General features: G+C 44.0%; 1 protein-coding gene across 1 annotated transcript in view; it reads left to right on the top strand.

Moving 5' to 3' along the window:
• RASGEF1A (RasGEF domain family member 1A) overlaps positions 1-24,265 on the top strand; it is a 588,936-nt gene that overhangs the window by 282,384 nt on the left and 282,287 nt on the right. Inside the window, exon 3 of the mRNA XM_068255490.1 lies at positions 2,801-2,894. The gene's annotated coding sequence lies outside the window, so the exon portion shown is untranslated. The remainder of the gene's footprint in view (positions 1-2,800; positions 2,895-24,265) is intronic.

The following is a 24,265-nucleotide window of genomic DNA, read 5'->3' as shown; positions in this document are numbered from 1 at the left end:
GAATAACATAAGTGTAAATAATCACAGGACTTTTACGTCCAAGACAAATCTAATCATCATATTATAATACAATATTTCTTTATTATGTAGACCTGAGCAGAAGAAAACTCAAACATACCACCAATTCAAACAACAAGACATGACTAAATGACATAGAATCACCCACCTCACAATACGCAACAGAAAACAATAACCAACACCATAATACTAGACATCACCAAAACAACATTCATACACACACAAAAAAGAGATAGAAAACAACCAAACATTTACAATCAAACTACCACACATACAGGAAAAGGCTGGTGTACACATAAGACAAATAATCAAAACGGTCACAGGGCAAAAAAAAAAAAAAAAAACACCCATATTTAAAACAACACTTAGGAATTAGCTGAAGGGACAACCCCTCCAATATATCTGCAGGCAATCATTTACAAAAACGTAGAAAAAGACTAAAAATCTAGAAAGTCTGTGATGAGAGCTAGAAAGCTCACCCAGAAGAGACGGTAATAGGCTAAGGAGACCTGATGTTCTGCCATTAGGTTCTGTAAGCTATAATTGGGGCACTTTAGTGAAGGATATACAATGGAGGCCAATGGAAAGGGGGCTAAACATGGGTCTATCACAGTAATTTCTTTTAGCTTATAATTGCACCCACTTTTAAGGCTGCTCCCAGCCTCCCACAACAAGCTATTGGTGCTTTTGAAACCCCCTTTGCAGTTGAATAATAATGTTAAATGGAAAAGCAAAATCAAATTCTTATTGACAACAAATTTGTCATTTAAAAGAAGTTTGGATGCTTTCCTTGCATTGAAGGAAAGCAATCCATTCCCAGCAAATTTGATCCAGGGATTTGATCTGACTGCCACCTGGAATCGGGAACAAATTTTGTCACCATGAAAGTTAATTGGGCCAAGTCTCGTAAGGGTTTTTTTGCCTTTTTTTTCGCTGGTGTACTTGTTCCGCAATACACAGCAATTGATTTGCAGGCAGTGGTGTGCCGTCTCGTTATTTGAAAAGTGGACGTTTCCAGGGCAGTCCGGCCGAGACTTGGCACCGGCTTGTGGCCAGGATTCACACACCTGAGGTGCTGTTCTCCTGGCATCATACAGTAGAGACTTTTTTCTTTTGCCTTCCCCTGGATCAACTGAATATGTGAGAGCGCAGGAGAGAAAGCTACCTAATGCTTATTTATTTTATGTTTGGTTTTTTTCTAGTTGGGTTCCATGGATAAATGTCTATTTTTGACCTAACTATGTAAATAGTTCCGGCTTTTACTGGCTCTGTACCTGTTTGATTTGTTTATGTTCTCATTGTTTAGTTGAATCTCGGTGTTCATTAGTCTGTTATTAATGTGATGCAGAAGGTAATCCTAAAATCTGGATGTATAACAGATAGCTGTGAGCCTGCTACTTGCAATCATGCTGAAAGTATGTCTAATACTGGGAAATTAGTGTCATATGTAATTACGGTGATTAGGACAGCTTGAATATTGTAAGAAACTAGCACTCAGCAATAATGGGATTATCCTAGCATGTCTCAGGAAATTACTAGGACCACTGAACAGGGTCCTTGTTATATGTTTAATGAATGTCCTTAAATGTGCTCATTCCCTCCTTCTCAAGCCAGTAGTTCATTATGAATGTTACTGTTCGTCTTTATGTTGTAAATAAAAATATAAGATAAAAGTCATTCTGTCTCATACCTTTTTTACTATTGGATTTCCAGAAGTTCCAAAATAATTATTTAATGGTATTCTGGCCTTTACGTGTTTACTTTGCCTTTTGTTATGCGTGTTCTCAATATGTTCAGATGTGTCACAAATTTTCTTGTGGTGCACAGTTAGTGGTTTTAAACAAGGGTAAAATCAATCAAAAGATTGTTCTTCAATGTTGGTCTTTAGTTGGTAGTAAAATAAATCATATATTGATCACATGAAGATTGAAAACCAAATTGTGTGTTAACTGAATAGTGAATGGCCAGCTTTAGGCCTGACTGGACCTGGACTTCAAAATAAAACTAATGACACAAACAGGAAAATAAAATGAAGAGTTAACGTTTGATTGAGGGCCTGTAAGGTCTGGCAAACTATCGCCCACAGATCGGCTCCAATGCCCCAATCTAACTCCACCGTCTTCATCTTATGTGGTGTCTCCCCGCTTGAACAGGAGGTGAGGAAGCAACACTATGGTTACACCAGGGATGTCATATCGGTCCTACGAGGGCCGAGGTCCTTACACATTTTTGACACAGCTCAAATTCATTGATGGGTCTGAAGCAGGAAAGGTGTGGTCCATCAGGTAGAACACATTCCTCTCTTTGTCAGTCCATCCTAAACTCTGGCATAGATCTGGCTCTCCAGACCTGGCGTTCGACACTTGTGGGTTACACCCAGGCCTTTGATGGTGCTAAGTATTGGAGCTGAAGGAAGAGTAGGTAATAGACCACCAGAACCAAACAGTACATAAGAGAGTAATCCAGGCACAGTTTGAGGTCATACACAGAAGATGTGAGCTCCTTTCTCCCTCCTCATATAGTCAGATGTGCCCTCCTTTCCCTCTCCCCCTAGTGAATTAAACCCTATAGCAAGTGTGTCTGGTCTGTAATCCAGCCCTGGGTGTCGCATTCGTATGAATGTCATCATCATCACAGAAATCCTTAACATTTTACCCTTTTGTTCTTCCCAAGATGGACAGACCCCTTGTTTAACTTTTCTGTGAATAATATAAATTTCTCAAAGAAATTTATGATAAAGTACTTCTGAACAGATATATTTAGAGTTGTCATCTCTTTCTAGATTCTCGCCTCTGTTCTGGTCAAACCTGCATCTTACTACGGCTTCAGAAAATCCTGACGCTGGTGCGTGTGAGTGTCCGTGGAAGCAGCTATGGGTGAGTACTGCAATGTGATCAAAGGATCTATTGTACTCTTACATATCAGAGCAACATACAGGCTGACACTATGGGCCAAATATTCCTTTAGATTCACACATTTCCTCTGTGAATTTGTTCTTTAATCAATGTTTATTAACATTTAAATTATACAAATGAACAGCTGAAGAACACTTAATTTTATTTGTAAAAACATCTTATGGTAAAGACAGTAATAAATTACAGTATAATAAAAAGGTATTAACAGTGAACAAAATACCCAGTAGAGATATAAACATAATGTTAAAAAAAAAAAAAATCCAAACAGTGGTTGGCCAATTTGTAAACCAATATTGTCACTATGAATCAAAATTATTAGCATTAAGTTTTTTAACATCAGTATTTACGTACATCAAACGAACGCCTCGGGGTTGATTCACAAAGGTTACTTATCTTTCATTTTAACTGTAAGGAGTGCTAATGCATGAGATAAACAAATACGGAGAGATAATTCATGAGATAGATAAGGAGAGATCAACCATGAGTTATGTCAAATAAGGAGGGGGGGCGAAACCATGAGTTATGTCAAATAAAGAGAGCTAAACCATGGGTTAAAGTTAGATAAGGAGAGGTAAATCTTGAGTTAAGTAATTTAAGGAGAGATAAATTGTGAGTAAATAAGGTGAGATAACGTAACAGAAAAGCTTTGTGAATCAGGCCCTATGTATGTTCCACTAAGACAGACAGGGAACCAAATTGTGTCCACAAAGATGTTGTCTCATCAAATGTATTTCTTTGGGAACATTTATGTGTTATTGTATGTGAAAATAGTGTTGGTATTCGGACTTCGAATTTCAACATCCCGAATTCAAATTCACCGGTCAGCATACTTCAGCACCCAAATAACTGGACAGGGTCAGTTCACTTATTTGCACTTCACATGCACAACGTGAAGCGCAAATAAGTGAACTAATGAGTTTAATGCATCAGTAGTGTCTATATCGCCTACCTGAAACAAGCATTTGGCAAATTCAGTCAAGCTTTGGACACACATCCGATCTGCATGCTTGTTCAGGGACGATGGCTAAAAATACTTGAGGCAGAAGATTAGCAGGGCAGCCAGGAGATGTGCATTATTGGAAAAAAAGTATGGCAGTCTCCATATCCCTTTCAATTCAGTTGTCTTTTAACTTATCCCACTGTGGCTACCCTTATGCAGGTGCTTTAGACTGTTGTCCAGTCAGTTGGAAAGCGTCTAGAGGCCCAATTCGGGAAAGTGTGGTAATATTGCTGTGCACAGCTATCACACAGTAATATTACCCCTTACTACCGGCATAGTGTACCGCAATGTACACTATTAGTGCGACTCGCGTAGTGGCGTAACTTGGGGCCCCGATGCAAATTTTACATGGGGCCTCAAGCACTATTGATATGGCGCTCCAAAACATACCGAGGGCAGCTGCAGTGTAAGAGGAGTAATCAGAGTAAGAAAATAGCTTGTTAAAGAGGAGCTGTGAGCCATACTATCTCAGAAGAAAAACACATATGTAAGTAAATAAATACTTGCTCTACTTACATAAAATATGTATTGCACTGTCCACATTTTTATTTTAGTGATTTCTTTCTACAGTAAAAAAAGGGGAAATCCTTCTTAGCATTTCCCATTTTAACTAGCTATTTTGAAGCCAATCCTGATGTCATTTCCTCCCTTACTCTCCTCTGCCTGATTGTGTATGCATTGCCTGCCCTCCACTATAGTTAGCGCATTGTCTCAGCATGATAAATATTGGCCAGAGAGGAACAGAGGTGTGGGAGGGGAAAACAAGAGGGAAAGAGGCTTGAGCCAATCAGGCTGCATTAGTTTAGTCTGAGGAGAAAGTGGATAAGCAAAAAAGGACAACCCAGCATGCCCTGCAACTTCATTTGTGCGTACCAAATGTGTGTACCAAATAAGAGTCAGGTAAACTGGGGAATGATCATTTAACAACAAGAAATGTAATAGTGATTTTAGCTTTTGGATTTTCTGGTTAGCATCCTCATTACTGGTTTACCAGATAAAAATAAAGAATTGATTTTTGATTGTATGCACTATGTTACACTAAGAATTAACAATATTCAATGCACATATAGAGGTTCATTACCAGCAAAGCACCAATAAAATGCTAATAAGATAAATGAAGGGCCCGGTGTGGTTGCAGCCTCTGCATCCCCTATTGCTACACCGCTGAACTCGTGGAATTCTACTAGCGCAGTGATGGCCAACCTTGGCACTCCAGCTGTGGTGGAACTACAAGTCCCATGAGGCATTGCAATATTCTGACAGCTCTATGCATAACTCGGGGAGGCAGAGGCATGATGGGATTTGTAGTTTTTTCACAGCTGGAGTGCCAAGGTTAGCCATCACTGTACTAGCGTGACCGTTACTATGGTAACACACGTTATTAACAAGCCTTACAGTTAGTAGTGCACGTTACCTTACCAATGGTCCTGCTAGTGTAACTTGCAATACACAGTGCCGGTAGTAAGGGTAATATTGCAGTGAGATGTCTGTGCAATATTACCGCACTTTCCTGCATCAGGCCCTAAGTGAGGCTGAGAACAGACTGTCACAGTCACACATGTACAAGCATAGCCTGCTGCACTGAACAGGTTAAACATACAGCTGCTGGCTGATGATCAGAAGGACTCACTACTATAGCGTCTTTTCTCTTACTATTATTATCCATGGAAACCCCAATGCTGAAGCACTTCAAAGCAGCTGGATGGTTTTCGAAAAAAAATTATACATACATACATACATACATACATACATACATACATACATATACACACACACACACACACTTTTCTTTATTTTTTTTTTGTAGGACACTTTATATATTTATTTTGAGGTTTGCTGTAAACAGACCCTCTCAGTGGTTGCCTGGTTACACCAAATTGACAAAGTCTGCAGCGGCATACAAGCTCTTGGGACGAGCATTTGCATTTCTAATTAAAATTTGGAATTAAATTGATACCTAACTAACTAAACAGATTGAAAATGCAAACCTTTGAAGCACATTGACACCCACTGCCTGCATGATACACTGCTGAACATGCGAAACTCACAGCTGTGAAAGAAACAGCAACAACAAAAAACATTTAAATATTAAAAACTGATACATGGGAAGGTGGTATTGGCGGAAATGTATGCAATTAGGAAAATAACTGGCAGTTAATGAGCTATAGTGGCCTTGATTCACGTCACGGCTTGATTGTGCCCAATAAGTACAATAAGTATGGACATATACAGCATGTCCAGCCTGGGGTAACCCACAGATGAGTAGGGGAAGATTGGATTGCATGCATTCTCCTGAACACACAGGAATAAGCACTTTGTACTGGAAGTATTCTTTTTTTGATTGTGAAATTATTCCAGCACCATTTGCCAATCCTCTCACGTTGTCCAGTTCCATCACTGGATATATGAGCCCGGGAGTCACAGAGGAGCGTTATTCTACAATAATCCAGAATAAGTTTACGTTGACTTTTTAATGGAGTGTTTTTAAGTTGTCTGTAGCCATACAGCAAAAACTAAAGCTACACTTATCCTTTAACGATTTCCAATCTTTTTTTGTGCATCATCCACATCCCCTCTACCTTTTTCATGCTTTGTGCAAAGGTGGAGGGGAGGGGGATTGGGTTGGGGGCAGACACACACGGATGATGGTGAAAAGTAAAGTGTGAAACGCTAAAAAGAAAAAACACAGACAACAGGAGCCCAAATGGTGCAGTATGTCACGATAGTTAATGAATGTATAAAAAAAAATAGATCAAGAATACTCACAAAGGTAGGTTGCACAAGGGGCAACCGACTGCTTCAGACAGGTGGAGACATAACTCCGAATCCACTCGGGTTTTTCCAGGAATCCTGGAGGTGGTCGCTCTGTTTGGAAAAAGTCACATGTACACTGATCACCCGTAGGTGGCGATTCCACTTGGGGTCAGGCTTAAGGAACTCCCCTTACTTGGAGAAGAAGGGGGGGGGGGGAGTGAGACACGGTAAAGAGGGAAGAGGCGCCCAATGGGGATAAAATATACTAAAAACAATAAAATGAACCTCAATGACGACAAATTCACATAAGATGATTTATTAGAACAAAAGCACAGGCAATGCGTTTCGTGGACGTTCACCCACTTCCTCAGGCCAAATTAAGTGCCGCTGAACACTGGTAGTCATGTTAGGGGTGCCTCTAGTGTGTCTTAATGCCGAACGGATCGGGTCCCGGGCTTGATGACGTCATCAAGCCGGGACCCGATCCGTTCGGCATAATGACACAGGCAGCGGTAATGCACGGAGGGGAGGCTGATCGCACGCTGGAACGAGGTGAGGTATGTTGTTTTCATGCTAATCCTGCATTGCAGCATGGGGGAAGAAGGGGGGGGGGAGATGCTCAAATAAAAGGGATCGAGCGGGGAGTGGGAGGATCGGACCCCCGGGAGGGAATCCTTAGTTAGTGTAGTTAGAGGGAGGGGGTAAGTGAGCCCAGGTGCGTGCCAGCACGCATGCTGTGCTCATTAAAGTGAAGTGACTTCTAATCACGTCGTGTGGCTTTCATGGGCCACTTACAACGACGTGATTATACTGTAGTTAGGATGTGAACTGGTTAAAGCAGAACAAAAAAGTCAAACAAAGAAATTATCTAAGCGTGCAATATAGAAAATATAGCAAAGTCCCAGCAGCATGTAAGGTATTGTAACGATTGTGGAATTCTCTCCGTGATCAGCGCACAAGGTGTGTGCTGGCACTGCGGAAATCCTCCACAAGCATATAATTTGAGGAAACCCAGCAGAAGGTGCAATGCACCTGTAGAGGGAAATTCCTGTCGGCAGGTGGAGCTGTGGAGTGCAGAGGAACAGCTCCTCTGCCCTACCACACACGCCAGACAGGAATTGTACGAAGGGAAGAAACGCAATCGCAAGAGAGGCGATTGAGAAGGAGCACAGAGACACGAGCACATTGAGAAGGAGCACAGAGCACGAAAACAGGAATACGTAAGAGATACGATCCACTGCTCTTTCCGCCAGAGCGAGTGCAATCCAAGTATAGTAACAATAGAACAGAAGGGCCTACCAGTAACAACCGCTGCTCTGGTAGCACCCCACAGACAGACAGAACAGGCAATACAAATAATGCAATCCTAACTGCACTAGGGAAACCTGCCTAGTGCAGTTCCAGGAATTACTCTAAGCTAATCTTCAAACAATGAGCAAGGCTGACACTCTCCAGAGTGTTTCACAGGAACTAACCCTTATGACCAGCCAAGGTCTGTGATATCACATGGTATATATAGAGCAAGCCTACAAGGGATGTGGCTAGGCAATTTGCCTGACAAACGTACGCAAATTCTTCAGCAGCAGCAAGCTGAAAAACTGACAAAAGGTCCCTCTTCCAGAGATCTGCAGAATGCAGACCTGAACAATGGTCAAAAAGCAGCCTGCCTGCACAGGCAGCTGAGCAGATCATTACAGTACCCCCCCCCCCCCCCTCTAGGGTCGAATTCCAGACGACCCTCAAAACTGCTATTAGCAAAAGACTCTAACTGAAGACTCATGAAGGTCGGGACAGCCCGACAAGGTCCAATTCCAGAGTCAGTGCACCCAAAACCGACCTCATCGGAAGCAGAAGCCACCCAAACATGCCCATCAGCACTACAAGTCTCAGTGTAACACCCATCAGGACTGTGAATGCCAGAGAAGAAGCCATCGACACCCTCCAGACCATACCCACCACCTTCCAAGGAGCGTCTGAAGACACCATACCTGCCACAATACCTGTTCGAAGTGTCTCTTTTAAAACAAAAGCCACTGTTGATCCTATCCAGGGTATCAAGCAAAATCTCTCCCGGAATCTCCCAAAACCCTTTGGAGCTCTGCAGAGATCCCAAGAGGCCAGAATGCTCACCAGGCTCACATGGAGAACCGCTATGGAACCAATGATTATTCTGGATTCAGAATTACCCAGACACCCATCAAGATCAGGACTTTCCGGGACCACTTCTGGGCATGCGACCAGGCAGGCCATATCAGAGCATGTCTCCACTGAGGAAGCATCTGAGTATGCTGGTAACCGAGGCACACTTGGGCTTTCTGGGTCACAGAGCACACTGGGGTACACCAGCACAGGAGGAACCTCAGGACATGTTGGGGAACTGCCAACCTCAGAGTCCGATACGAGAAAACCAAAACCAGGACCGGGCATAAATTCATCACGAGTAGGGGCCACAGGCACTGGTCTTTCAAAAGAAGACTCGGACTCAAATTCAGAAATTTCTGTGACAGCAATATCATCATTGACTACACATGCGTGAAGCTCCATCAGAGCTGCAAAGGTAGTCAGCACAACAGCAATGCCTACTGAAGTGGGCAACACCTCAGAAGGACTTGGGGGGCAGGAGACATCTCCTACAAGTTCTGCACCCTTTGGGAGGAACTCGGAGGTCTCCAGGACATCAGACAAGACCTCAGTAACATCATTTTTCAAGTTTTCTGAGAAGGATTCTGAACTATCCATGTTAAAGGGCAAAACTGGAACTTTATTTTGTGGACAGGGCAGATGTCCCAGGGAAGGTTCCACCATAAACTGAGACTGGATTTCATCATCATGAGCGGACAGAGGCGTAGCTAGGGTTTTCAGCGCCCGGGGACAAAGACTATTAATGCGCCCCGTAAGGTGAAGGGTCGTGACCAAATGTGGGTGTGGTTATGGGTGCTCCACATTTGGTCACGCCCCTTCAAATGTACATGGAGGTTAGCAGGCTCACGCTCACCCACCCTCCCTCAGTATGTACCTTCCAGCATGTTCCAAGACAAATTCAGCAATCATGAGCCCCCCCCCCCCATCAAGACAAATTCCGCAATCATGAGTAAACATGAGGCCCCCAACATGACCAACTCAGCAATCATGAGGCCCCCAACAAGACAAATTTAGCAATCCTGAGGCCCCCAACAAGACAAATTCAGCAATCATGAGGCCCCTAACAAGACAAATTCAGCAATCATGAGGCCCCTAACAAGACAAATTCAGCGATCTTGAGGCCCCCAACAAATCATGAGGCCCCCAACAAGACAAATTCAGTAACCATGAGGCCCCCAACAAGACAAATTCAGCAGTCATGTGTATATGTGCCCAGAGTAGGTAGCCAGGTCAGGTGTCCCCCTCCCCAGCAGGAGGGGAGCAGCGCAGAGAAGAGCTGCTCTCCCTTCCTCGCTGTCCCCTCCAATGTCCGGGTGGCTGGCAGCGGCGGGCGGAACTTACCTCCGTCTCGTCGCAGCGCTGGATGGATCTGCCACTACTCTGGTCTGGTCCAGACCAGAGCAGCGGCTGCGCACCCGAACTTCCGCCCGGCGCTGGAGCGAGACGGAGGTGAGTTCCGCCCGCCGCTGCCAGCCAAGAGCCACCCGGACATTGGAGGGGACAGCGAGGGAGGGAGAGAGCACCTAAGGTGAGGGAAGGAGGGGGGATATGGCCCCCCTTCCCCACCGTCCGCACAGCTCTCTCTCTTCTCTGCGCTGCTCCCCTCCGCCGCCAAAAAAAAAAAAAACAAATAAAAAAACCCGCAGCTCAGCCAGGCGGAGGGCGCCCTTGGGGACCAGGCGCCCCGGGGCACTTGTCCTACCCCGACCCCCCCTAGCTCCGCGCCTGTGAGCGGAATGTACAGGAATATTTACTAGAACACACACTGACTCCCCAACTTTAATCTTACTGCACCCAGAATTCTGCGTAGCAGTCAAACTAGCTTGCAACTCCAAAACTGCAGAAAAACAGGTGAGAATAGCAGCAATACCTAGACGAGCATCTAGGGGCACTGCAGGAGATATTGTACAAGGCAATATTGACTCATCCAGAGTACAGGGTGGAGAGTCAGAACTTTCTTCAAAGCAAGAAAGGGACTCCCAAATGTCAGTGTGATTGGACATCATATTGTTATTCATCGTACAGGGCAGGCTCAGAGAAACCTTCTCTGGACCCAGCAAAGATGCTTCAGAGTCAGATTCGCAAAACCAAAGTGCTGTCTCACTCTTAGACTCGACTAACGATGTTGAATCCGAGGAGACAGAACGCAAAATTTGCGAATCCAAGATCGCTTTAGGTTGTGAAACTGATGCTTCCACGGCACAAATCTCCGTGATCTGCGGAGCAGACTGCAAGGCGTTTAGGACAGAAATACTGGAGCAACTGTCATCAGGCGACAGGCCCTCACAGGTGTGAACAGGGAGAGACAAAGACGCATTAGCAGTAGAAATAGCGACAACATCAGGAAAAACTTTAGACATTAATTTTCCCTTTGATGCTGCATAATTTAGGAATTTTCCCCATAGCAGAATCACAGATGGAAGATCTTAAAGATCTGTCTCTAAATGACAAGGGGTCCCACACATCCTTGAGAAAACTGGCACATTCATGCTGATCACAATCTGCAGGAACATCCGAGAAACAGGCATTAGATTGCATAGATTCAAACTGCACACAGTCAGGAGAGAATCTTTCAGGATCCGCACAGGAATCAACCACAGTGGTACACCCATTCATTTCAGAACGCACAATGTCAAGACTCACATGCTTTACCCCAGAAAGGCAGGAACAATCATCCGACAATGATGTCTCTTTATTGGAATCAATAGATTGGTGTGTGTGCAACTCATCCAAAATCGTCTGCCACACATACAACACCGGATCCACAAAACACCTGTCACACTCATCAGAATCTATCAAAGTGTACACGCAATTGAGACAATCATTCAAGACATCTTCACTTTTTGCGATGTAAAAATCGCAAAAGGCTTTCCAATCAAAATCAAATTCCTCCATCAAGGCCCCAATGTCCTATGAGGCAAATGGAGGTTCAAACAGGCCAGTATCCAGATAATCTCCATATGGGTGGAGTTCAGGAACAAGAACAGATTTTTTTACTGCTTTAATGTAGTGTGCGATCCTACCTATAATAGGATTCACATAAGCTTTGGATTGGGGCAAAAAACCTGGAGACGGAACAACATCATTGTAAACATCATTATCATACTGCATGGTTTTGCACATTTCAGAGTTGACAGAAATGACCTCTATTTGTGGTTGCTAGGGGCAACGAATCTTTTGGCTGACAAGCCAAATCAGCAGATTGGCCTGCAAGCACCAACTCATTAACATACGGTAATGACACAGAAATGTTGCATAACCTAATCTGATCAGTGTCATGCACTGCAGGAAAAAACTCATATAAATAACCTGGCAGGGGAATTCTAAGCTTACGAGAAAATACATGACTCAGAAATCTGCGAGGGTTATGTCTCAAATTTTTGTGTCTGGCATACTCATCCGCCCACATGAACAGATCCCCTTGGAAAAGATTGTAAGCAATCTGACCACTCCAAGTGGAAATATTGGTGGCCTGAAACTCAGGATTTGCCAAAAATCTGAAACATTCTGATATAAACTCATCTCTGGTTTCAAAGTCCAGTATCTTAAACCTCTTAAAGACACAGGAGCCATATTTGACCAAATCGTACAAATTGGAAATTCCCTCTACACTGGGAATTTCGGTTTGGCTGGTTATACTGTAACGATTGTGAAATTCTCTCCGTGATCAGCGCACAAGGCGTGCGCTGACACTGCGGAAATCCTCCACAAGCGTATAATTTGAGGAAACCCAGCAGAAGGTGCAATGCACCTGTAGAGGGAAATTCCGTTCGGCAGGTGGAGCTGTGGAGTGCAGAGGAACAGCTCCTCTGCCCTACCACACATGCCAGACAGGAATTGTACGAAGGGAAGAAACGTAATCGCAAGAGAGGCAATTGAGAATGAGCACAGAGACAGATTGTATGTGTGTGCACCAAACTAGTCGCCAACCCGCGACGGTGCACACACCACAGCAGATATGAAGTAGGAACGCGATCGCGAGAGGTGCGATCGCCAGACGTGACACAAGGCTACAGCAAGGCAGAGCACGAGAGTAGCAAAGGCACAGCAAATCATACAATGAGAAGATAAGGAAAATAACAAACGCTAGCTAAACGCGAACACCGCACTCATTCGCAACAGTGCACGCGTTTATGCGCGGACCCCGCGTGATAAGCACAACAGGGACAAGCACGCCTAACTAACCACCGACAGACAAACATAAAACAGAGGACGCGAGCGCTTGCTTAAAGAGACTCCGTAACAAAAATTGCATCCTGTTTTTTATCATCCTACAAGTTCCAAAAGCTATTCTAATGTGCTCTGGCTTACTGCAGCAGGTTCTACTATCATCATCTCTGTAATAAATCAACTTATCTCTCTCTTGTCAGACTTGTCAGCCTGGGTCTGGAAGGCTGCCAAGTTCTTCAGTGTTGTGGTTCTGTGATGCATCTCCCCCCTCCAGGCCCCTCTCTGCACGCTGCCTGTGTATTATTTAGATTAGGGCAGCTTCTCTCTTCTCTCTTATCTTTTACAAGCTGGATAAATCCTCCTCTGAGCTGGCTGTGCTTTCACATACTGAGGAATTACATACAGGCAGAGCTGTCTGCACTCTGCAGGAAGAAACAGCCTGACAGTTCAGTGGAAGATAGCTGCAGGGGGAAAGAAACACACAAATGATCTCTTGAGATTCAAAAGGAAGGGTGTATACAGCCTGCTTGTGTATGAATGTATTTTCTATGTGTGGACATACTGTACATCAACCTACTTCCTGTTTTGGTGGCCATTTTGTTTGTTTATAAACAAACTTTTTAAAACTGTTTTTAACCATTTTTAATGCGGCGAGGAGCAGCGAAATTGTGACAGAGGGTAATAGGAGATGTCCCCTAACGCACTGGTATGTTTACTTTTGTGCAATTTTAACAATACAGATTCTCTTTAACGGTTACCTCACCGAGCCCCCAGCAAGCGTTCGTACAAGACAAAACAGATACACAAAAACAGGAATACGTAAGGGACACGATTCACTGCTCTTTCCGCCAGAGCGAGTGCAATCCAAGTATAGTAACAATAGAACAGAAGGGCCTACCAGTAACAACCGCTGCTCTGGTAGCACCCCACAGACAGACAGAACAGGCAATACAAATAATGCAATCCTAACTGCACTAGGGAAACCTGCCTAGTGCAGTTCCAGGAATTACTCTAAGCTAATCTTCAAACCATGAGCAAGGCTGACACTCTCCAGAGTGTTTCACAGGAACTAACCCTTATGACCAGCCAAGGTCTGTGATATCACATGGTATATATAGAGCAAGCCTACAAGGGATGTGGCTAGGCAATTTGCATGACAAATGTATGCAAATTCTTCAGCAGCAGCAAGCTGAAAAACTGACAAAAGGTCTCTCTTCCAGAGACCTGCAGAATGCAGACCTGAACAATGGTCAAAAAGCTGCCTGCCTGCACAGGCAGCTGAGCAGATCATTACAGGTATCCAAGGTGATCACCAGTGAGTTACTCTTTAGATTCAATACCCCAATCTCCACCTTGATCTTTACTTATAGCTAAGCCCCTGCTTGGATGGGAGATTAAATACTTTTACCAAGGGGGGTGCCTTCCTGCTGTCCTAAATGTAACCTAGCTAATGCAGATTTCTGGCATCTTCTCTGGGAGTGTCCCTTAATTAAAAACTTTTGGGTACAAGTTACTACTTTTCTTTCTAACATCACGGAGATTGTTGTTTCAGTGGATCCCAAATTATGCATATTAGGTTTGATGCCAGAGGACTATGCCACTAAATTTCAGAAAATATTGCTACGGGAGACGCTATTTATGGCTAGGAAGGCAATAGTACTGCATTGGATGGCTGCATCCTCCCCATCCCTTCAACAATGGCTTTCCCTGATTAATGATATGGTTCCCTATCATAAATTGGTATATCTCCATAGAGGTTGTCCTGCTAAATTTATTATGGTGTGGAATGTTTGGATTGATTCACATCTTACAAATACAGACATATGAGTTATGGAAGTTGGGGTATGAAACATGATTGAACTCTGCTTATATAGAGGGGTGTGACTGGAGGAAATATTCCTGTTGGGGTTAGGGAGAGAGTGACATGGCTATGTTGATTGTTAATTATGTTGAAGTCTTGAATTATTGGTACTGCCACATTACAGTAGCTTTAATAGATTCCTATTTATCGGGCAAAGGAAAGGTTTATAATATTTGTCAGATTCTGAGAGATCCAATGTTCAAAGAGGTGAGAACCTGTAGTTCTGGATATATTAATAATTTGGGTAATATCTTTATATGTACAAACTTCTCTGTGAACCGCCTGAATTAATATCTATGACAATGTGGATCTTGTTTTACTGTTCAAGTACCAATAAACGTGTTTAAAAAAAAAAATACTTTTACCAAACTTCAGTTGCCTCAGTGTAATGATCCGCTCAGCTGTCTGCACAGGCAGACAGCTGTTTGACCATTCCTTAAGTCTGGAGGCTGCAGGTCTCTGGAAAAAGAGACCTGTCTTCACTTTGCAAATTTGTCATGCAAATTTCCTAGCTGCCTCCTTTGAAGGCTGGCAGTATAAATACCATGCTCTCCCAGAATCCTTTGCTGGTCATGATGGTTTGTTCCTGCTAACACCTGGAGTGTCAGCCTTTGCTATTGTTTGCTAAGAGTATCTTAGAGTAATTCCTTGGGACTGCACTAGGCATCCCTTCCAGTGCAGTCAGGTTGTATTATCTGTTTTGCCTATGCGATTGCACGGTCGCCAGCGGTTGGCGATTGTGAATCGTTCTGTTTTTTGATTGTCTTGTCGCCAGCGACGGTCGACAGGAAATCATTCTATACTCTGGGAGTGTAGGCCAGAGCTGCGGTTGCTACTGGCCTGCTCCATCTGTCTGGATTGCATTCGCCCTAGTGGTAGTGGCAGTGCTTCCTTCTGTATTCTGCCTAAGGGGTGTTAACCAGAGCAGCGGATGCTACTGGAAGCCTCATCTGTCTGTCTGGTTTGCATCCGCTCTAGCAGTAGCAGCGGTGGTTCCTTCTATATTCTCCCTTAGGGGTGCTAGCCAGAGCAGCGGTTGCTACTGGTAGCCCCATCTGTCTGTCTGTCTTGTCTGGTACGAACGCTTGCTGTAGGCTCGGTGAGGTAACCGTTTAGCAAGCGTTCACGTTCTCTATTTCGTGTTTGTGTTCTGGTTAGTTAGGGTGGCACGCTTATCACTAGGCGCCTAACGCGCGGTGATGGTGCTTAAACGCGTTCGCTGTTGCGAATGAGTGCAGTGTTCGCGTTTAGCTAGCGTTTGTTATTTTCCTTAATGTTCTGATCATTGTTTTTTGCTGTGCCTTTCTTCTACACTTGTGCTTTGTCTTACTCAGTCTTGTGTCACTATTGGCAATCGCATCTCTTGCGATTGCGTTCTCACTTGGTTTCCACTGTTGTGTGTTCGCCGTCGCTGGGTGGCGACTAGATTGGTGGACATACATACATTCCTTCTCTGTGCTTATTCAGTCTTGTGTCACCTTTAGCAATCGCTATCTCTTGTGAGTGCTTTCCCACTTGGTCTTCACTGCTGTGTGTTCATCGTCGCTGGGTGGCGACTAGATTGGTGGACACACATACATCCTGTCTCTGTGTTCTCTCTCTTTAAGGGCTATCTTGCCCTGCATTGTTTCCCCTCGTACAATTCCTATCTGGCATCTGTGGCAGTACAGAGGGGTTGTTCCTCTGTTCTCCACAGCTCCATCTGCCGGCAGGAATTCCCCTCTACAGGTGCATAGCACCATTGCTGGGTTCTCTCAGATTATACGCTTGTGGAGGATTTCCGCAGTGTCAGCGCACATCCTGTGCGCTGACCACGGAAATAATTTCACAATTGTTACACCCAGGACTTATTTGTATAAAGTATTGGATCTGAAAAGGTGACCCTGGTGCACGTGCTCCGTACGGGTTACAGTGCAGAAGTACAGCACAAGTACAGAGAACCCGCAGCGTATAGTGGCAGGTGGCTGCTGTGTCCCCATATTGCCAGCTCCAGGATGAGAAGACCAGAAGAGGAGCACATTGGTATCCACAAAACCAAAGCGAGGGGGAGAGGAGCGTGGCGGCAGGATCAGGTACAGTATGGAAGGGTTAGATTAGTGTTATTGTAGTGTTGTGTTAGTGCAGTACAGTGTTGTGTTAGTGTAGTGCAGTATGTAGTGTAGTGTAGCTGGGAGGGCAGCAGGGATTAGTGTAGTTAGCTGGGCAGTGTAGCTTAGATGGAGTAGGTTAGAGACAGTTTGGGTGCAAAAGGTCATAAGATGCCCCTGCACTATAGAAGCACCAGGTTTAGGGTTTTTCTTTTTTTTCTCCTGATTTTCCTGACCTAGAGTCTTATTATAGTCGCATTGAGTCTTAGTGTGTCTTATAGTTCGGAGTGTATTATATACCAAAAAATACAGTTACCGGAAGGTCAATATCACTTATTAGGAAATACAGATTAGAAAAAAAAAAAAGCATATCAAAAATAGTAAAAGGTTTGGCAGCGCTATCAGTGGCACATGAAAACACATAAATCAGACCCACACACCAGTTTCCTTCCCGTGCATATTGATTTCTGCACAAGTAGCTGCGTAATAATAGGTAGAACATATAAATGGAGTAAGATAAAAGCACTGATTCATTTCATCAGTTCACCACCATCTCCACAAATATTTAAGGGAGTGGATAGCTTATGTCGATGGTTCCTGTGATTGTAACAACCCCAGGTTCATCTAAATACAAAAGAAGACCAGGAGCCCAATGGTGCAGAATCGTGTAAGATTCAGAAAAACAAATTGCTAAGGATTGATATACTCACATAGGTGAGTTGCAAATCCTTGCAACCACCGTCAGAGCAGGTGGGATTTAAGGGAGTGAGCAGTTCATTACGAATGTCCTTGATTACAGAACTCCAGCTGTCAGCTGAATGTGTGTAAACAGGTTGTGTCCTGGTCTACCAAACAGTAACCACATACAATAAGGGCCAGTTTCCACTTGTGCGGTGGGAATCGCCGCTGTAAAAATTTGCATGCGGATGTGAATTTTGCATGTAGTTGTATGCAAATTTTCATGCGAATTTGCATGGATGACAATGTATGCGAATTTAACCATGGCAGTGCCTGTGTGCTTTTCCAGTGATTCCATGCGAATTCGCATGAAAATTCGCGTACCAAAACCGCTCTAGTGGAAACGGGCCCTAACATGTAAGAGTGGATGTCACCTAGCAGCTCTGCTAATGTATTTGTCATTGCAAATTTTTGTGTAGACTCCATCAGTCCAATGTTGCCATATTTACACATGACCATACACATGAGATATGTTGGTTTAAGCCTTGTAGACACACTAAATGACTGCTGCTACCAAGAATCTAACATGTATATCGTGGCCCCCAATGCCCAGGGCTGGCACTATAATAGGAGCGACGTGGATTATTAGGGTCAATTGTTGGCAGTATCAACAGAATTACCCAAACTGCAGTATAGTAAAGATGTCACTGTCTGTAGAATGATGTGAAGATCTCTATGGTATTGTGATTTACTGTATCCATTCTGTGTGTTCTCCTCTGTTCTACGTAAGCTGCAATACCTGATGGCAGTGTATGATATATCCCTGCTCATTTTTCTCCAATAAAGAGTTCTAACTTGTTATACTGGGTGCCTATCTGTGTGTATCCACCACTCTGCTCCATCATCAGTAACAGCAAGGCAGCCCCTGCTTAATTCATAATGGCCCAGCCACCCACAAAACTGCAGCTGGTCCTTTCCTGGTCTATCCCTGCTGGGCTTGGAATTGCACTGAATCCTTTATGTATCTGTATCTTTGCAGACAAGCAGGCAATGGCATTTTGTATGCGAATCAGGTAAAAATGGCAAAGGCCAAGAGCTGCTATTGATCAGGTGCCATAATTACTGTTTATTGCCACTAATTGCAGCTTTTACTATTGCTGCCTACAATGGCAGCCGGATAGTTTGGAGGGTTAGACAAGGGGTAGTTAAGTTTAGGCGGCAGGGGTGGATAAGGGTAAGCCACGTGTGTGTGGGGGGGGGGGTTAGTGTGGGAGGGGGCGTTGTTAAATATAGGCAGCACCGGTGGGGAAGGGGGGGGGTCTTGGGGTTAAGCATAGGTAGGGAGAGGGTTCAGTGTGAGTAGGGTTAGGTTATAGTAAAATATCGGTAAAGATTACTGCTATTTTACTATCGGAATTAAGTAATAGAAAAATCTGTAGTTTTACATATATTTTACGACCAGTGCTATTTTTTCCCATGCACCATTTTTATAGGTATGCCTTTGTATGAGATCCTGTATTTATGACATTTATACAGATGATACCCCCTTTCCCATGAAAAATCTTTTCCTTTCCTCAAACAGATCATCACGGGGCTCTGTATGGCTGATATTGTGTTGAATCCCTCCCACAGTGTGATGTCAGGACCATGGTGCTAACATCACAATGTGGGAGCCTTGTTGAATTGTAGGAAATAACAGCTGTTTCCAACTGCCAAAAAAGCAAACAGCATTTTTTTCTAGTGACATCACCTGCCATCAGTAAAAATGTCACCATATGATAAAATGTCTGAATGTAAATCAAGCAGAAGAAAGATTTTACAATGGGCAAACACTGACAATCATTTATACATAATTATTGTAAAAATTAAGCACTTTTGTTCATTACGTTGTTTTCACTGGTGTTCCTCTTTATCAAATGAACATTTAATCTGAAGAAACTGATTTTGTACATACTTTGTGTTGTGTATTCATGAAGGCACCACCTATTTAATGAAGTTTTCAAAAGACTCACTTTAAAAAGGTTTTACATGAATAGCCGGGCAAACATCTCAAGCATGACATCGCTAACAGACCATTGCCAAACCTGACATTCAGCTCCTCTTTAGGTCCATTAAGCGAATCAAGATGCAATAATCTTGTTTAGAAGGAACATCTCCTCACCCAGTCCAATCCTCCAGCTTTGATTCCCGAATCCCTTTTGATCTTGCTTGCTGTGATAAGGAAGCTCTCAGGGGATTTATTCTGCATGTCTACCCAGCAGTCTTTCCTTAAATAAGATAAAATGTGTGGTAATTGAGAAGTGTGTGTAATTAGCATACAGTAAGGAGTCTGCTCTAGGTCATCCTTGCCTGGTTTCATCACATTTTAACTAGGCCTGGGCTCTGGGCATTGCAAATAAGTGGATATTCCTGCGACCGTCATTAAAAATTTAACCCTTTTAAACATTTGGTTTTCTTATATTCCAGTAATTAAACCTCAATATATATGCAATATGCACTCAAATTTTAAAAAGTTCATTCTATGTTTCTAACAAGGATTTACATCACCAGCCCAATCTAACAGAACCACTTATTTTCAACAGAGAGATGCTGGAAAATGGACACGTAGGGCCGTAGGCTAGTGTGTATGGATCTTTCCCTTCCGTTCAGCTGTCATTTTATGGGATATTATATGTGTAGACATTGATGTTGAGTTATATCTATATAGCTAATAATACCGGATTTTCAGAGTCAAAGCACGCACGCACGCACGCGCGCGCGCGCACACACACACACATACACACACGTTCAAAATTATTCAACCCCCACTGAAATTTAGTGTTTTGGCCAGGTTGATTTAATTGTAAACAAGATGACTGAAATGATCAAAATCAATGTCAAAGAGGCACTTGTAAGTCAGACAAATATAACATAACATTTATAATGAAATAACCACAAATGTCTTTTCTGTGCTCACATCATTATCAGTTTTATTCAACCCCTAAGTGACATTCATACTTAGTACAACATCCTTTTCCAGTATAACAGCTTTTAAACGTGAAGCATAGCTTGACACAAGTGTCTTGCAGCGATCTATGGGTATTTTAGCCCATTCTTCATGGGCAAAAGCCTCCAGTTCAGTCACATTCTTAGGGCTCGTTTCCACTATCGCGAATCCGCATGCGTCCAACGCATGCGGATTCGCACATGTAATGCAAGTGGATGGGCCTGTTTCCACTGTAGCGTTGTTGAGGTGCATTTTTTTCAGCGGCAAAAACGCACAAAAGAGCCGCAGAATTTGCCTGTGAATGAAATGCATGTGAATCGCATGCAATGTATTTAATAGGGAAATCGCATGCGATTTCCCCATGCGTTTTTTGCCGCGAATTCGCATAGGTACCAATGTAAATTCACACAGGCAGTGACATGGTTAAAATCGCATATACCCTCACGTATGCGAATTCGCATGCGAATTTGCGGCAAAAAACGCACGGGGAATCGCATCCGCATGCGATTTCATCAGCGGTGGAATCCAGGCGATTCCGCACCGCAATAGTGGAAACGAACCCTTAGGCTTGCGCGCTGCAACTGCTTTCTTTAAGTCCCACCAGAAGTCCTCAATCGGATTTAAGTCTGGTGACTGCGATGGCCACTCCAAACTGTTCCAGCCTTTAATCTGCAACCATGCTCTAGTGGAGAGGCGCTATTCGTGACCCTGAGACTATACCGCACCCTACTTGACCTGAGGAAGCTGTTTGAGCCGTGAAACGCTGAAGTGCTTGTTACCAATAAAATAATTATATCTTTTACAAAATTGGAAGTCTCCCTATATAAGGTAGGCGAAAATCGTTATATAGTTATGTATTTATATATAAATATACCTTGAAAGTATATCCAAACACAAGGGCGCCTCCTACTGTTTCCACATCCTGGTTTATCACCCCACTATGTCGGGCCTTCACAACACTTTTGGAGTGAAGAATTTTTCGAGGAGCGGCGACCAACCCTAGGAAAGACCGAGTGGGGACGGGACTTCCCCACATGCGCGACTGAGTGGTTGCCTCTTTAAGCAACCTGCTCTTGTGAGTAGTATTACTCTTTGTCGTTTGACCATTTATCCTAAGAGAACACAACATAAGGGCTCCCGGTGTCACTATGGTTTTTTCTTTACATTTCTACAGCTCCCACATGCTCTAGTCACTAGTCACTAGACAATGATCTCAAGCATACCTCCAAGTCTTGAGATCATTGACCTGTTGAAAGGTCCAACGTCTCCCAAGCCTCAGGTTTGTGACGGACTGCATCACATTTTCAATTAATATCTCCTGGTACTGAAAATAATTAATGGTACCTTGCACATGCTGAAGCTTCCCTATACCTGCAGAAGCAAAACAGCCCCAAAGCATGATTGACCCATTGCCATGCTTTACAGTAGGCAAGGTGTTCTTTTCTTCATTGGCCTTGTTCTTCCTCCACCAAACATAGCGTTGATTCATGGGCCCAAACAGTCCTAATTTTGTTTCATCAATCCACAGAACACTACCACAAAAGTGTGGTAGTGTTCTGTGGACTGATGAAACAAAATTAGAACTGTTGGGGCCCATGAATCAACGCTATTTTTGGAGGAGGAAGAACAAGGCCTATGAAGAAAAGAACACCTTGCCTACTGTGAAGCATGGGGCGGGGTCAATCATGCTTTGGGGCTGTTTTGCTTCTGCAGGTACAGGGAAGCTTCAGCGTGTTCAAGGTATCATGAAATCTCTTCAGTACCAGGAGATATTGGATGAAAATGTGATGCAGTCCATCACAAACTTGAGGCTTAGAAGACGTTGGACCTTTCAACAGGACAATGATCCCAAGCATACCTCCAAGTCCACTAGAGCATGGTTACAGATTAAAGGCTGGAACATTTTGGAGTGGCCATCGCAGTCACCAGACTTAAATCCGATTGAGAACCTCTGGTGGGACTTAAAGAAAGCAGTTGCAGCACGCAAGCCTAAGAATGTGACCGAACTGGAGGCTGTTGCCCATGAAGAATGGGCTAAGATACCCGTAGATCGCTGCAAGACACTTGTGTCAAGCTATGCTTCTGTAATGAATAGCGGAGATGCCGCCGCATGGGCAAGCGGCATGGCGGCCATCTCCGCGTTCCAGCCGGCGGCTTCTGCCACGCAGCTACATGCTGCTGGTTCGCCTGGTCCTTCTAGTGCACACAGATTAAGAGCTACGCGCGCGCGCGCCAAGCGACAGGACCTTTATGCTAGTAGAAGGGGAGTCAGCTGATCAAGCCGGTCAGCTGACTCCAGCTATGCTCCGGATTGGCTGAGTGACTGGGGCGGCGCTGTGGAGCGCTCTGGGTATTAATAGGACTTGCCTGTCAGTTGAGAGTTGTCTGCTGTTGTGAATGCTTACGTGTGAGCGCTCAGACCCTAGTCAGATCTCACAGTGTGTTAGAACCAGCCAGAGCTGGGAATTCACACTTAGTCAGATTCCGTTGATAGCTTTAAGTACTATTGTATTGTAAGACTGGTGTACCATTCTTTAGTCTAGAAGGTGTTGAAACCAAGGACTTCACACCTAGACTAGGATTGCTATATTACTATTGTTTATCTGGTATGATCTCTCGCTTTTCTGACTACCCTCTTGTTTACTGATTCGGTACTTCTACCTATCTGATAACTGTTGCCGACACTGCCTGTACCTTGATACCAAATCAGTCTTCCGCCTCTGTACTTTATCTGTCCGTACGTTTCTGACCTTGCTTGTCTGACCTTTCTGCCCTCACTAGTGGGTCTTGCCACTAGTGAGGGAATTCTTAAGGGCTGTCACCTAACCCTTAGGTGATCAGCCTTGCTGTACTGTCTGTGACACTTGCTCCTCAGGTGTCTGTTAGCTGCTAGCAGAGTCTTATGAGCACTTGCTCCTCAGGAGATCATCTTGCAGCACAGTCAGTGGTCCCTGCCCCTCAGGGGTCCACTGGCTGCAGTACAGTCTGATTCCCTGCTCCTCAGGGAATCCTTGGCTGTAGTACAGTCATAAACACTCATTCCATCAGTGACTACCATTGCAGCACAGTCAGTGGTCCCTGCTCCCCAGGTGTCCACTGGCTGCAGTACAATCTGAATTCCCTGCTCCTCAGGGTATTCTTGGCTGCAGTACAGTCTGTATTCCCTTCTCCTTAGGGGATCCTAGACTATTACTTAGTCTTGATCACCTGCTCTTCAGGTGATCAAATTCATTACACCATCAGTGGTCCCTGCTTCTCAGGTGTCCACTGGCTGCAGTGCAGTCTGAATCCCCTGCCTCTCAGGGGATCCTTGGCTGCAGTAGTGTCTGTATCTCCCGCTCCTCGGGAGATAACTTCTCCAATTACTGTTGCACCAAACACAATACCACATTAGTTGTCCTGTGTCTAGCTATACTAGTATTATTGGTGATTCTGCAGATCACCACATAATCAGGTATAGCATCTGTATTATTGGTGATACTGCAGATCACCAATAATCAGAAAAAATCGGTGTTGCTGACACCAATCGTTACAGCTTCACATTTAAAAGCTGTTATAACTGGAAAAGGATGTTGTACTAAGAATGAATGTCACTTGGGGGTTGAATAAAACTGATAATGATGTGAGCACAGAAAAGACATTTGTGGTTATTTC

This window comes from Hyperolius riggenbachi, chromosome 10 (genome assembly GCF_040937935.1).
Source record: "Hyperolius riggenbachi isolate aHypRig1 chromosome 10, aHypRig1.pri, whole genome shotgun sequence".
NCBI lineage: Eukaryota > Metazoa > Chordata > Amphibia > Anura > Hyperoliidae > Hyperolius > Hyperolius riggenbachi.
Note: the sequence above shows the minus strand (reverse complement) of the source record. Positions and strands in the feature narration are given on the sequence as shown.